At 39.3% G+C, this 12328-nt stretch overlaps 1 long non-coding RNA gene across 2 annotated transcripts in view; it reads right to left on the bottom strand.

Annotated features, from left to right (window-relative positions):
• Positions 1-12119, bottom strand: part of LOC123616473 (uncharacterized) — a 93910-nt gene extending 81791 nt beyond the window's left edge. For both annotated transcript variants that reach the window (XR_012499385.1, XR_006724470.2), the window contains exon 1: positions 12003-12119. This is a non-coding gene — a long non-coding RNA (uncharacterized LOC123616473). The remainder of the gene's footprint in view (positions 1-12002) is intronic.
• Between the last annotated feature and the right edge of the window lie 209 nt (positions 12120-12328).

Below are 12328 nucleotides of genomic sequence, written 5' to 3'. Positions count from 1 at the left end.
AGATCAAAGTGTTGGCAGGGTTAGTTTTTTCTGAGGGAAGGAGAATCTGTTCTATGTCCCTCTCCCAGCTTTTGGTGGCTTGCTGGCAATCCTTAGTGTTCCTCAGTTTGTAGACACATCGCTCCATCTCTGCTTTCATGTTTGCAAGATGTTCTCCTTGTGTGCATATCTGTGTCCAAATTCCTCCTTTTTATTTAGGACACAATCATATGGGACTATCCCCCCCTCTAATGACTTCATCTTAACTTGATCATCAGCAAAAACCCTATTTCCAAATAAGGTCACCTTCACTAGAACTGTGTGTTATGACTTCAGCATCTTTTGGGGGGACCCAATTCAAGCTTTAACACTGGGTCTGCCCAGTTTGATATTTGCATTTCAATTCTGTTAACCTCTAAGAAGTTGACACAGATTAGAAACTGAAATTTTCCTGTAAGAATTGTATTATATAAAAAAGAGGTGGACATAAAGAGAGGCTCAAGAAAACCTCTAAAATAAAATCAACTTAGTTTTGAATATTCACCTCTTTTTAGATTAAATACATGCCTTTGAAATATATCCCTATTGTCATCATTTAGTTCTTACCCTTCTTACCTAATGAGTCTTTCTAGCAACACATAATCCAAATTTTCAACAGCTAAATTTTGGTGGTTTCTCAATCTGATCCCTTTTAATAATCAAAGATATCCTATACAATCAGTGTTTCTCTACTAGACTTATGTATACATTCATAAGGACAAATGCAGAGCAGAGAAATGCCTCAATGTAAATAACACATTAGATACTTGGTTCTTAGATAAACAGGCCATGACTGTACTGAATCCACTGGTTTTCTTTCCAATCACACTTTGCCAAATCAACCGATTTCTCCACTATTGATTGAATCAGCTTTGCAGACAATCTGATTTTGTCATTAAGACAGCTGAAAACACCAGATTGACTCTTTTTGATCTGTTTCATATAAACACAATTACTGTCAGAGTGTTCTCAAATCCTCCCTCTGACTACAGAACAAATGGAACTTTATTTTTTTTTCACATTTTACTAACAGCAAAAAATGAAGTGGACTCTCCAATCGATTTGCTTAATAGTAGTAAAAGTTTGTCAACAATTTTAGAAATTAAAGCCTAAAAGACCTCAAGAGAGTCTAACTTGACTGTGTCTGGAACTAAATTGATTTAGAATTAATGAGATAATGTCTGGAAAATACAATCAGTTTCTTTAAAAAAAAAAAAAAAACAAAACAGCAACATTGCCTTTGGCATAAAACAATACAGGAATATATGTGACCCATGTGTTGCCTCCAGTTTTCAGTCTACCAGAGTGGTGAATAGGGTGTTCTTGTTCTATTGTGTTTACATTTATTCAGTTAAAGTATAGCTCTGAGTGAAGACCACTGACAGTACTGGGTCCTTATTAGCACCTTCCCTTGCTCTCCAAGTGTCCTGCAAATATCTCATTACTCTTCAAAACTATCCAGGCAAGAAACCATACATCTCGTCTCAAAAACAATTCTTGAAAACAAGAATTTCTCTCCTCCAATAAGATGGTATACTATACGTATATGAATTAAAATTCTCCCTCTAGTTTTTATTTTGGAGATCTAGTCAGTGAGCGAGTAATTAAAAAACCATCTAAACAAGCCAGGAAGCAACCGCATGTCAAGAAGGTATTTATGGACGACTCTCCAACATGTTTGTTTTACAAATTAACACTAAACCTTCAAATAATAATAGCTTGGTGTGATTCTCTGTGAAGCACACATGAAGCTCTAACTGTTGAACCTCATTAAGGGCTCCTTTTTTATTTACCTAATGATATGTTTATCTTATTAGCACAGTAAAAATATTAGTAGCCATCCAGAAATAGAGCTCCGATAAAAGGCAACTTCATTTCGGAGTCAGTAACCTATGTTAATACCATTTGGTCAAGATCCTGCAACAGCTGTTAGGATTTCAACCCCTACAGGTCAGAGAAAGAAGATAGGAAAATCCTTAATAAAATGTTGTTAGAAGCTACAGGTGGGAAATAAAGAAGCTCTTGTGACCTATAATCTTATTCCCTCATAAAGTCACCAGGAGAGCACAGCAGCTTCTGCAGCTGAAATTAGACAACATACTAGTGGCCTTTCAATCTCAACTTTTACAGCTCGATGTTATCATTGTCAGTGAAGAACAAATGAAGGATACAGCAGCTCTGCCCAAGATGTTCTCTCCAGGTTCAATCAGCCCACTCAACCACATGAGTAACTCTGCCTTAACAGTATTTATTCCCGTTTGTAAACAATGTGGGCGTCTTGCTGGTCTGTTCATAAACAAACATCAGATTCTCAACGTGTTCTACTCGGGATTTATTATCTTTCTTGCACCAAGTACATCTGAAGATAATAATTTCCTTTTAAATATTTAATACTAAGTCAGATCAACTTAATAATGGTAGTTGACATGAGATCATAAAATCTACCCTAGGGATCAGCCCCCGTGGAGTGCTAAGTCCATCCGATATATGGTCCCACCACACTGGCACTTTATGCAAAAAAAAAAAAAAAAAAAAAAAAAAGCCTAAAATTAGGCCACAGGCAAGGGCCTGACCAAATAAGAGTCCTGGTTATATTTGTGCTCCTTTAGCCGATGCCTCTGTGAGCTCCGGCCCAAAGAGTGGCAGGCCTTCACTTTGCCCTGCCTTTACAGCCATTGGTAACGGCAGAAATCTGTACCTGCCCACTGCGTGTAACTGGATCTTGAGGGATGACTAACTTGTTGCTTCATTTTGCTTAGAAGGGTGTGTGACTTGTATTTCCCTTTGGCCCCAAAGGGAAAAAGACTGCTTGCTAGGAGGTCGCCATTGACACAGTGTTCCTTTCTTTTATAAAACTCATGTTCTTCCTCTTTGATTCGGGAAGAATATTTAGCAGAACGTATAATAATAGGGCTGAAAAGAAAAAAAAAATGTTCCTGTGGGAACACCAAGAAAACGGTAGAGAGCAACTTTCTATATTTTATTTTTCTCCCCATTTATAGGAAGCATCTCTCTAGTTACTACATCACATCAAAGTTACATTTTAAAAGCGGCTTGATTAATACTAAAATAGCATTTAAAAAAATAGGTTCAGACTATCAACTCTAAAATTGCCACCACAGAATGAGATAAAATAAGTTATCGGTGTTTGGGATAATACAGCTTTTTTTTTACACGGATGTATGAATTTTTTTCCTAAAAGTTAACCATGCAGTAGGGAGACTAGAAGTTAATACTGTTATTCGGGGAAGATAAATTTTATAGATTTAATTTGCGATCAAGCATTTGCATATTAAGGTTTGGATTTAACATAAGCCTAAGGTTTGTCATATGCAATTTCCACTTATTTACAATGTATAGGACAACTTATTTAAGAATGGCTGGCTCTGTGAGCAGTTTACTTGACAAATTATGTCAAATATTTGCTTTCCGAAATCCCAAGAATTGGTTGAGTATAATTGTACTTCATGTTGGCAAAAAATAAATAAATACGGGACTAAGAAAGTCCTATCATTAATTTGTCAGAAAAGCGAGTTGTCATTTCTGAAAATTTAATGTCACTGGAGCTCTATTTCCAATAGCAAAGGAGCACGACTGCTAATAGACTTCAGAGCTTGAAATAAATAAATCTTTGGAATCCTGTTGCATCTCTTGGGGTGTGACATTTGACAGTCTTTTATAGCACAGAACGAAACAAGTTTGTGAGCTGGAATTCAATTGTGGCGTATTGATTCCTTGCATCAGTCATTATTCCCTGCTGATTGACAGCTGAAAATTGGTTACGTTAAGTATTTCATATGTTATATTGGCTGACATTTGCTTGCCTGCTCCTGTGTCAATATTGTTGTAAAGATCTCCAGCTTTATGAGATAGCAATAGACACTGACTGTGGCTTTTGTGTGATGTTCCAGTGTTTTTCCTGACATAATTTAAGACATATTAAAAACCAGCAGCATCTTCCCTCTTGAGAAGCTTAATGCCAATATTATTGTCTTCCAGGGGAAGATCATGTATGCTCATAATCGGGTGCTAATTTCCACCCGTACGCTCATGTTTAGGCATTAGGCACTATAACTGTAAAATTGAGCCTTCTTGATTGATTCATGTCAAGCCTCATCTCGGCTCCTGCAGGGGAAGTCATCCGGCTGACCCTTTTTACACTAAAAGAAGAGATTTGTGTTCCTTTCTTTCACCTGGAACCATCAAATTGACTGAATAATCTGTAATACATTAGTGCTGACATTTGTTAGGGGAGAATTAAACAAGACACAGTAATCATTCCCTAGAATAAAAATTGTGTTTGATTTCCAGCAGAGTGCTATTAAAGCGATGACAGAATCCGTCTCTTCCGAGGCGAAAAATCGTGAATATTCTCTGCATTAATGAATCAAGTTAACACATTAATTGCTTACAGGACCTAACTCTTCACTAAGAGTGTTAAAGGCTTGGGTCTGGGGGCTCTAATTTATGGTCAATGTGTATTTGTAATCCAGGTGAGCTTCTTGTAGGAAAAAAAAATTCTTACTGTCTTTTTACTTTTGCTAGTCTGAGACGTTATATTCCCTGAGATGTATAAAAATTCATCCCCAAATGACCTATCATCTACTCTTCAACTCATCTGAGAAATACGACAAAAAGATTGAGTGAGCTAAGCATTCAAGTCCTAAATTTGATTCCTGTTTTTATTATGGCACTTAAGTCTGCAATGTCTTTGAATTTAGATCAAGAAAAAGTCCTTCCGGCTTGCTCTTCCTGTTCTAAAGCATGCAGGAATCGTTGTCACTCAGCTTCACTTGAAACTCTTCCTGAACAACTGTCTTTCTTAGTCCATGGTCTTCATACAGCACCTGCTGGTCCACCACGACAGTCAACATGAAGGGCCTCACATTACACTCATTAGCATTCACACGTGTGCTCTGTGATGACCACAGTGTTTTATATCTAACTTGTGTAGGACTCATTTTCAAGATGATTCATTTGTAAGTGATTATGTGAGTATGTTTTCCATCATGAGTTCACACTTCTCAGAAGTACCACTTAAAAATGAACCTTTTCCACTTTTGATTGTATTTGTGGAAGCAGTTGTCAAGTTTGCTAATTGGGGTCATTTCAAAGTGCTGCCACGCCTGTACTCCAGACACTCCACGCCTTGTGGAGCAATTTGGGGATGAGAACTGAGCAGCCTTTGCAAAGAACTAATACAGAGAAAACAAAATGCTCCTCTTCCTTGAAATACTGTAAAGGCCTCCAGAAACTGGTTAAAGTTAAATGGCCAATTTATAAACTAGTAGGAAGCACCTATCAATTTCTACAAAAAATAAACTCTTAGTCTAAGGGGATGGAATAAATTGGTTTCACTTCATTTAATTTGGCAAATTTAATAGTTTGGTTGTCTCACAGATAGCCTAGATAGCCTATTTCTGTCCAAGAACTTTCCTGAAAAAACATAAAACATACAGGCTATGCCAAACACTTTGTTAGGAATTAAATCTACTTCCATGAAGACACGAGGCTTGTTCTCAGGGAGTCCAATCTCTTGGGAGAGAAATGGAAGGACATGCTTACAATAAAATAGGTTCAGTGCTGAAAGGAAAATCTGTACAAAGTGTTCTTTAACATACTGTTTTTGACCAAACTAGTTTGTACTCCAATTTTATAAACAATAGCAAATGCATTCATATTTAGAATCATTTTCCACCTCATGGAGGAAAGCTATAATGCAGAGGAGAGTGATATATAACTTATGGAATCAGAATCAAATATTTGACAGTTTTTCTAGTGTCCATGAACTTATTGGTTGACAAAGGCACTTGCTCTAAATGAAGAACACCCCATCTCTGCAACTCAAGTCCTATAAATACACTTTTGAGGGACTGAGCTCTTCACTGGCCAATCACCCTCTCACTTGCAAAGCATGGGGAGCTCTGAGGAGCTACAAAGACAATTACAAACCAGGTCAAGGTCAAGCTAATCTGTTATCAGGAACTGTAGAACAAGACAAAAGAACACTAAACATGGAACAAGAAACCAAAGTGTTCTGGCCTGAAATTCCTGAGCTGTAAAGGAGTTTGGACTACCTAATTTCTAATGTTATTCCTAAACATAAAATCCAAGAATAATTTACTATATAATGTTTAAAGTGGTACAAATAAATCTATTTGGAAAAGAAGGGTATATAAATGCAGTTAAAAACATTTTTGTAAGAAGAATATTTGTGATTCATGTATTAATATACGAGCAAATGAAACATGGCTAACTAATTTACCCGACACTGTCAGCAGTCAAAGGCACAGAAGTCAACAAGACCCAGTCCCTGTCTTGTGCGTTGAATGGGCAACAGGAGGAGAGCAAGAGAGGCAACCCAGTTCTAAGCCCTATACAAGAAGCATTTACAAACTGCTATGATGGTAGGGCAGCTTAGAGGAAACAGCGATTAATTGCATTGGGGACAGACAAGCGTCAGAGAGTCAGAGGTGAGAGTTTAGCTGGGTAGACATTAAAGAATGTGTGGGACTTTCAACATGGCCAAAGGGGGACTGAATGAGCGCTCCAAGATAGTCATTATTGGTGAGCATCCCTTCCTGAGAACATGATTCTCTCTAAGTAGCTTAAACAAGAAGGAATTTAATATAGGATGTTATTTAACACATAAATCTCTGGGAAGACTGAAAAAAGACTTTCAAATGAGTTTCCTGAAATGACTTCCAGAGTCATATACAGAGCCGCACACAAAGGAACTGCTATTTTTTCCTTATAGTCAGGAACTCCCTGGCCAAGGACACACTGTCACTGTCCCTGTTAAGGAAACAGTGCATAAGCCACAAAACCAAGAAACTGTTGGCAGGTAAGCTTAAAAGAGCAGCGATCATGGGGTGCTCTGTTCACTGATATGCCAGGGACTTAGAAGAGAGTCTGGAACATGACAGGTTTTCAGTAAGCATCTGTTGAATGAACTGAATGAGTGAACTGCTATCTCCACCCGCTCCAGAACAATGCCACGCCCGGTACGATGTACTTCAGCCAGTGGATTCCTGGAGCCTGGCTCTCAATACCAATCAACTTGGTGAGACACCAGTGCACGGCTAATGCTGAAAAGAGAAACCAAATGCCTTCTCAATACTGTTTGTCAGCAGATGCAATTGGTCTTCCTGAAGCATGGTCTCTGCCTCACTTTGGCTTTCAATCTCAAGTCCTTGCATTGGATTGGAGGATCCACATCCAGGACTGACCATAAAGGGAGCCTGGGAAATAGGGCTTTCCGCTTTTCAACCTCGTCAATATAGAAAGAACAGCATGACAAAAGAGGTGACCAGTCCATCCCTTTGGCTCCTAACATCCATATATCACTTCTTATCAAATAGAAGCTTAGTAACAAGGAGAATAATATTTTCCCACTATCACACAAGTACAACAAATAGAACTGAAAATGTCCCATCCCCTCTCAAAGGGTGGACACAAAGTTCTGTCCATTACTGTGCTTATCTCTGATAAGTCTATTTCTTCTAACTGAGTTAGAGTCCTGCCTTATTATCTTACCATCTAGACATTAAATAATAAACTTAACAATCATAGTCAGACACTGAATAAAAGAGGGTGTGGAAAGACAAGGAATAAGTGGGATTCAAAAATTCAGACACAGAAAATGTGGGGGTCAAGTGAAATTAATGAACAGGCTGGAGTGAACCTGTATTGAAAGTTAGAGAGGGGTTCACCTGCACAGACCAAATCTATTCTGGCCCCACTGTGGTTAGGAACCACCTGGGAGTCCATGTCTACTCTGCCTTAAGTATCAACGGGAAGAATTTGTGTCATGTCTCTGACTATGACTTTTAGGACTTTGGCAGTGATTCCAGTCATCCTGACACAGGATGTTGGGCCAGAGGACATGGGAGATGGAGGGACAAGCCCTCCACCCCAAGCTTCCTGAGATGGAGCTGCTTGCTGCTTGTTGACTTGGCCTCACCTCTCTGCCCTGCGGATCTCACTCCTTCACACTCACAGAAGAAAAGAACTATAGTTCCGCTCCATCTGAACGCAGGGACTGGGTGGAAGAGGAGAGTCCATGGCCAATCTCATTGCATCTGAAATACTGGTATTGCAGGGAGCTTTGTGTGTGTGTGTGTTTTCTGTATAAATGTATACACTACAGGTACTGACAACAGTCCTCATTTCTGTAATGACAATGAATTCAGAGACGGAATCTGGTAAATCCTTTCCTCTAATGCCCAGTCCATGTTCCCGCTGCTATCAGCCATGGCACCCCGCTGGTCATGGTCCTTACAGGGAAGAATAACACAGACTGTCCTTCCTGAAGACCCTGCCTGCCTAGGTCGCTATGTCATATTCCTCGGGTACTAGCCAGGACCCCAGAGGCTCCCCAGAATGGAGACGGCCTCTCCCCTGGCCCATGAGAAGCAGCAGAAGTCTTAAAGAAAATTCTTAAATTTTTCTTGTCACTCATCTTTTGATCACCTGACCAAAACGTTAGCCACTGAAGAGTCCCTGGCCACGTCTCCTAGAAAACTGTTGCTAAAGGTTTTGTCTGCTAGGAAGATCTGCCCTTAGAGCCCACTCTTACATACAGCTGTAACGCAGGAACCATCCACTTCTGGGTGGGGAGAGTGTATCATCCTCAGCGACCTGTAAACTGGCAGGCGGCTTCTGTGGGAATTCTCATGAGGCCACAGGTAGCAGGGCAGGGAAGGATGGCGATGCAGCCAAAGAGGTACCACGTGAGTCTAAGACACCTGCCCTAGCAACTTAGATGTGACTTTAAAAAGTGCTTAAGGTCGGTCTTGTGCAAACTCCATCACGCTGACAATGCGCTGCTGCTGGGTGCTTCTAATCCCATGGCTCTGCTACAAGAACAGCCGAGGACACGGGATCCCGTGGTGTCTCCGAGTGTTCGATATATTCCAGTAACATGCCAGCAGAACAATTATAACCACAAAAAGCCTTGCTCCAAAATCTAATGCGCTCAGGCTGTGATTCTGCTCTCCAGCCTTGCCGGAGGCTTCACAAATTTCTCTGATCTTCTCGCACCACTGGACATGCTGGGCCATAGACCCAAGAGAGAAAGCTGCTTCCACTTTTGCCTGGCTGAGCTGAAGAGTCTTTTCTTTCTCTGGGACCTGCTCAAAGCTGGCAGCCTTAAGGAATACTCAGTAAATGGGGTATGAAAACACCCACAAGTAGGGTTTAAATTGCCTCTCAATGTAAAGAAGCCCAACAGGCATTATGCCTTTTTCTCGGGGCCAGTTGATGCAAAGTCTGGCAAGTGTTCTTTTACATTCAAGGAGATTTCCTTCAAGGAGACTGCACACTATTGGATCTCCACAAGCTTCACAGGATTTTCAGAGCATGCATCTCTCATCCCCTTGCATGCACATGTGTCTTATGTAGAAACACAGATCACAGTTATTTCCTGCCTACCAGCTCCTATCAGCTCCTCAACCTCTAAAGGATGGACCTGCATAATACCCTAACAATGGTGAGACAACCAGGGTCCCTGCAGAATAAATTACAACAAAGAACCAGAAAACTGACATACTAGGGGAATGCAATAGAATCATACTACTGCCACTGAGAGACGAAAGCAAAGTGCTCTGGAATCCTCTGCTGCTTCTTGTCAGATAAGTTGTTCCATGCCTGGTGCTGGGGATTGGGCTGATGTGCTTCACTGAAGACAGAACTTCGGGAGCAGCTGTGGACTTGGAGGTAACACTTGACTGAACTTGTCACAATCCCCTGCTTAGCAGAGGGAATGACAGTGACCTCACAGAACGTGCAGACCTGGGCTAGGAGCTAAAGAAACTGATAATCTAGGAGTAGAAGGAGGACTCTGAGAGCTGACTCTCTGTTTCTCCCCGTCCCGGCCCTTACCACTTTTTAACACAGTTTCAGTCACAATCAGGTGAATGACTGGGATTGGAGGCCTTTGTTATGAGGTGGGGTACTTATAAGGTATTCAAACAAAGCATGGCCAGTCTTTAGTAGGTGTTACAGTGTTAGATACTGAGGGTTTTTAGAATCCTGATAATCTCTCTCTTCCAGTTTGGGGGGTCTCACTCTTTCCCAATAAATGCTGTAAAATTTACAAGAATCTTGGAGAGGTTTGGAATATAACCTATACTGTAACTTAGCAACTCAGAGTCAGACTGGACAATCTATTTAGGCAATTCCAACTAGATACAATAAAGCGATGAACCTCATAGGACATCCATGGATGATCATGGTCTTCTGGTGTCACCTCAATCTGAGAATGTAAATTCCTGCATGCTAACTTCTTCGTTTAACTCACCAGAATATTTAGAAGCAGCTCCCCTAAATCAGTCTTTGTATTTCCCGCTCTTTCCATGATGGTTGATTGAAGCAGTCATGTGGTATGTGATGTCACGCCCTCAATGAGCACTGTTTTCAAGGCTGTCTCAGATGGTAATTTTAGTAACTGCTTCATCTGCACAACAAGAATCACCCGCCTCTCTTCTAACTGAGATTCAAATCCAACCAGGCACTGTGTTTTAGTGTTTTAGAACTCATGCTTTCACTGAAAACATGTATGTCTATTTTCATCAAAAGTAATTACATTAAAGATTTTTAGACATTGGTATTTTTTAGTTGCTTATTATTCTATTTTAGTTGATGGTGTATTTGTTTGCCAAAAGAGTTTATATTTACAATCATGAGGTGTGACCAATTAAATTATACTTTTTAGTGAGGACCTTATAAAGAGAAAATGCTGAGAGTGAAATGGGAGTGGGTCAGAGAAAAGAAACAGTTGGCAAAGAGACAAGTTATTTCTTTAAGGTTTTAACTTCATTGATGTCCTCTTATTCCAATTTTCAAGATCATATTCCTGAAAGTGATCTTAAAGCCCATCTCGTCTAACCCTTTAGTTTACAGCAAAAGAAGCTGAGGTCGCACCCACACCCCGATTAAACACTTCATTATATACTGTCTTATTCTCTAATTGCCTCTTGCATGTATTACATTTCTAACAAGACTGTAAGCTCTTTGATAGCAGAGATAATTATCTTCTTTTTTTTTTTATCTCTCTCACAGCTCTTAATACTTGTTGATTAAATGATTGATTTAATCAAGGATGCTCTCTTTTTTATCCCTATGCTTCCCAGATCACTGGTCAGGTCACAGATTGAAGCACTCATGACAGAAGATATCGTTAGTATGTAAAGAATTCTAGGTCCTTTGGATATAGTGTACTTGGTTAATAAGGTAACTAAGTAAAGTCAAATGACTCAATAATTAATGGAATAAAAATCAAGAGGAAGGATTACAAAAGGAATTTGTAAATTCGAACAAAGCATTAGTTTTCCAAGATGGTGACTGTGATACAAATGGACTTTTGTTAACTGTGAAACTGCTAGAAAGTTAGAAAGTCCACTGATTAACCAAGTAGAAAATGTGTGCTTCTAAGCATATGCAAATACAGGAAAAACCTATGAAAGGACCAGACTGCATTGTGTACTTTCTGTAAATTACTGCACACAGGAAATCAGTAGCTTAAGATTAGATGGGGGATACATACGTTTTAAGTATTTAACAAGAAGTCGTAGAAGTATTAAAGGCTATTTCTTCAAAACTGTGGGAACTTGTAGTTTACAAATGAAAACACTGAGGTGCAGAGTATCTAGATGCATTAATGCTTTGTCCAAGTGCATACATTTATTAACTACATTTAGGATCAACCAAATTGGTCATTTTAATGCTCTTCCTATGCATTATGAAACTCATGTAGCTACCCTGTATTTGAGGTAGATGTTTTTATAAACATCGAACAAGGTTTCAGATAGCCACCCTTTGTTATATTATTGGTAATTACATACGTGTAAATTTCATTGGCCAGTTTGTGGCACACTGGATGATTTTGTCTTATCCTTTTTACTTTCATTATGTTGGGGATAAAGAATTGCACATAGTAATTGGTCGATAAATGCTTGCTAATTAAAAGAAAAATATTCAATCACCTCTCCTTAATAAATGTGCTTTTGTTTGCAGAATTCAATTCCATCTTCCTCACTACAAACTTGTGCTATCAGCCACTGCAGCACTGAGTTGAGGCTCCATGTAAATGGATCTTTTCCTGAGGTAAAAGAAAAGGCAGCAATAGCACACAACTTCTTATACAATTTATTTTACAAGACTTCATCCTAATCTTTCTTACAAAAACTCTTCCAAATTCTAAGACAAATAAAATTATAGTTAATTAGATGCTTAACTGCTGTTTATTATATTTGTATATTACTTTTGGGTCAAACTTAAACACAGAAGAATTATATGTCTATGTGTGGGG

Source organism: Camelus bactrianus, chromosome 2 (assembly GCF_048773025.1).
Source record: "Camelus bactrianus isolate YW-2024 breed Bactrian camel chromosome 2, ASM4877302v1, whole genome shotgun sequence".
Lineage (NCBI taxonomy): Eukaryota > Metazoa > Chordata > Mammalia > Artiodactyla > Camelidae > Camelus > Camelus bactrianus.
The sequence above is the reverse complement of the archived record's forward strand: the minus strand, read 5'-3'. Positions and strand labels throughout refer to the sequence as shown.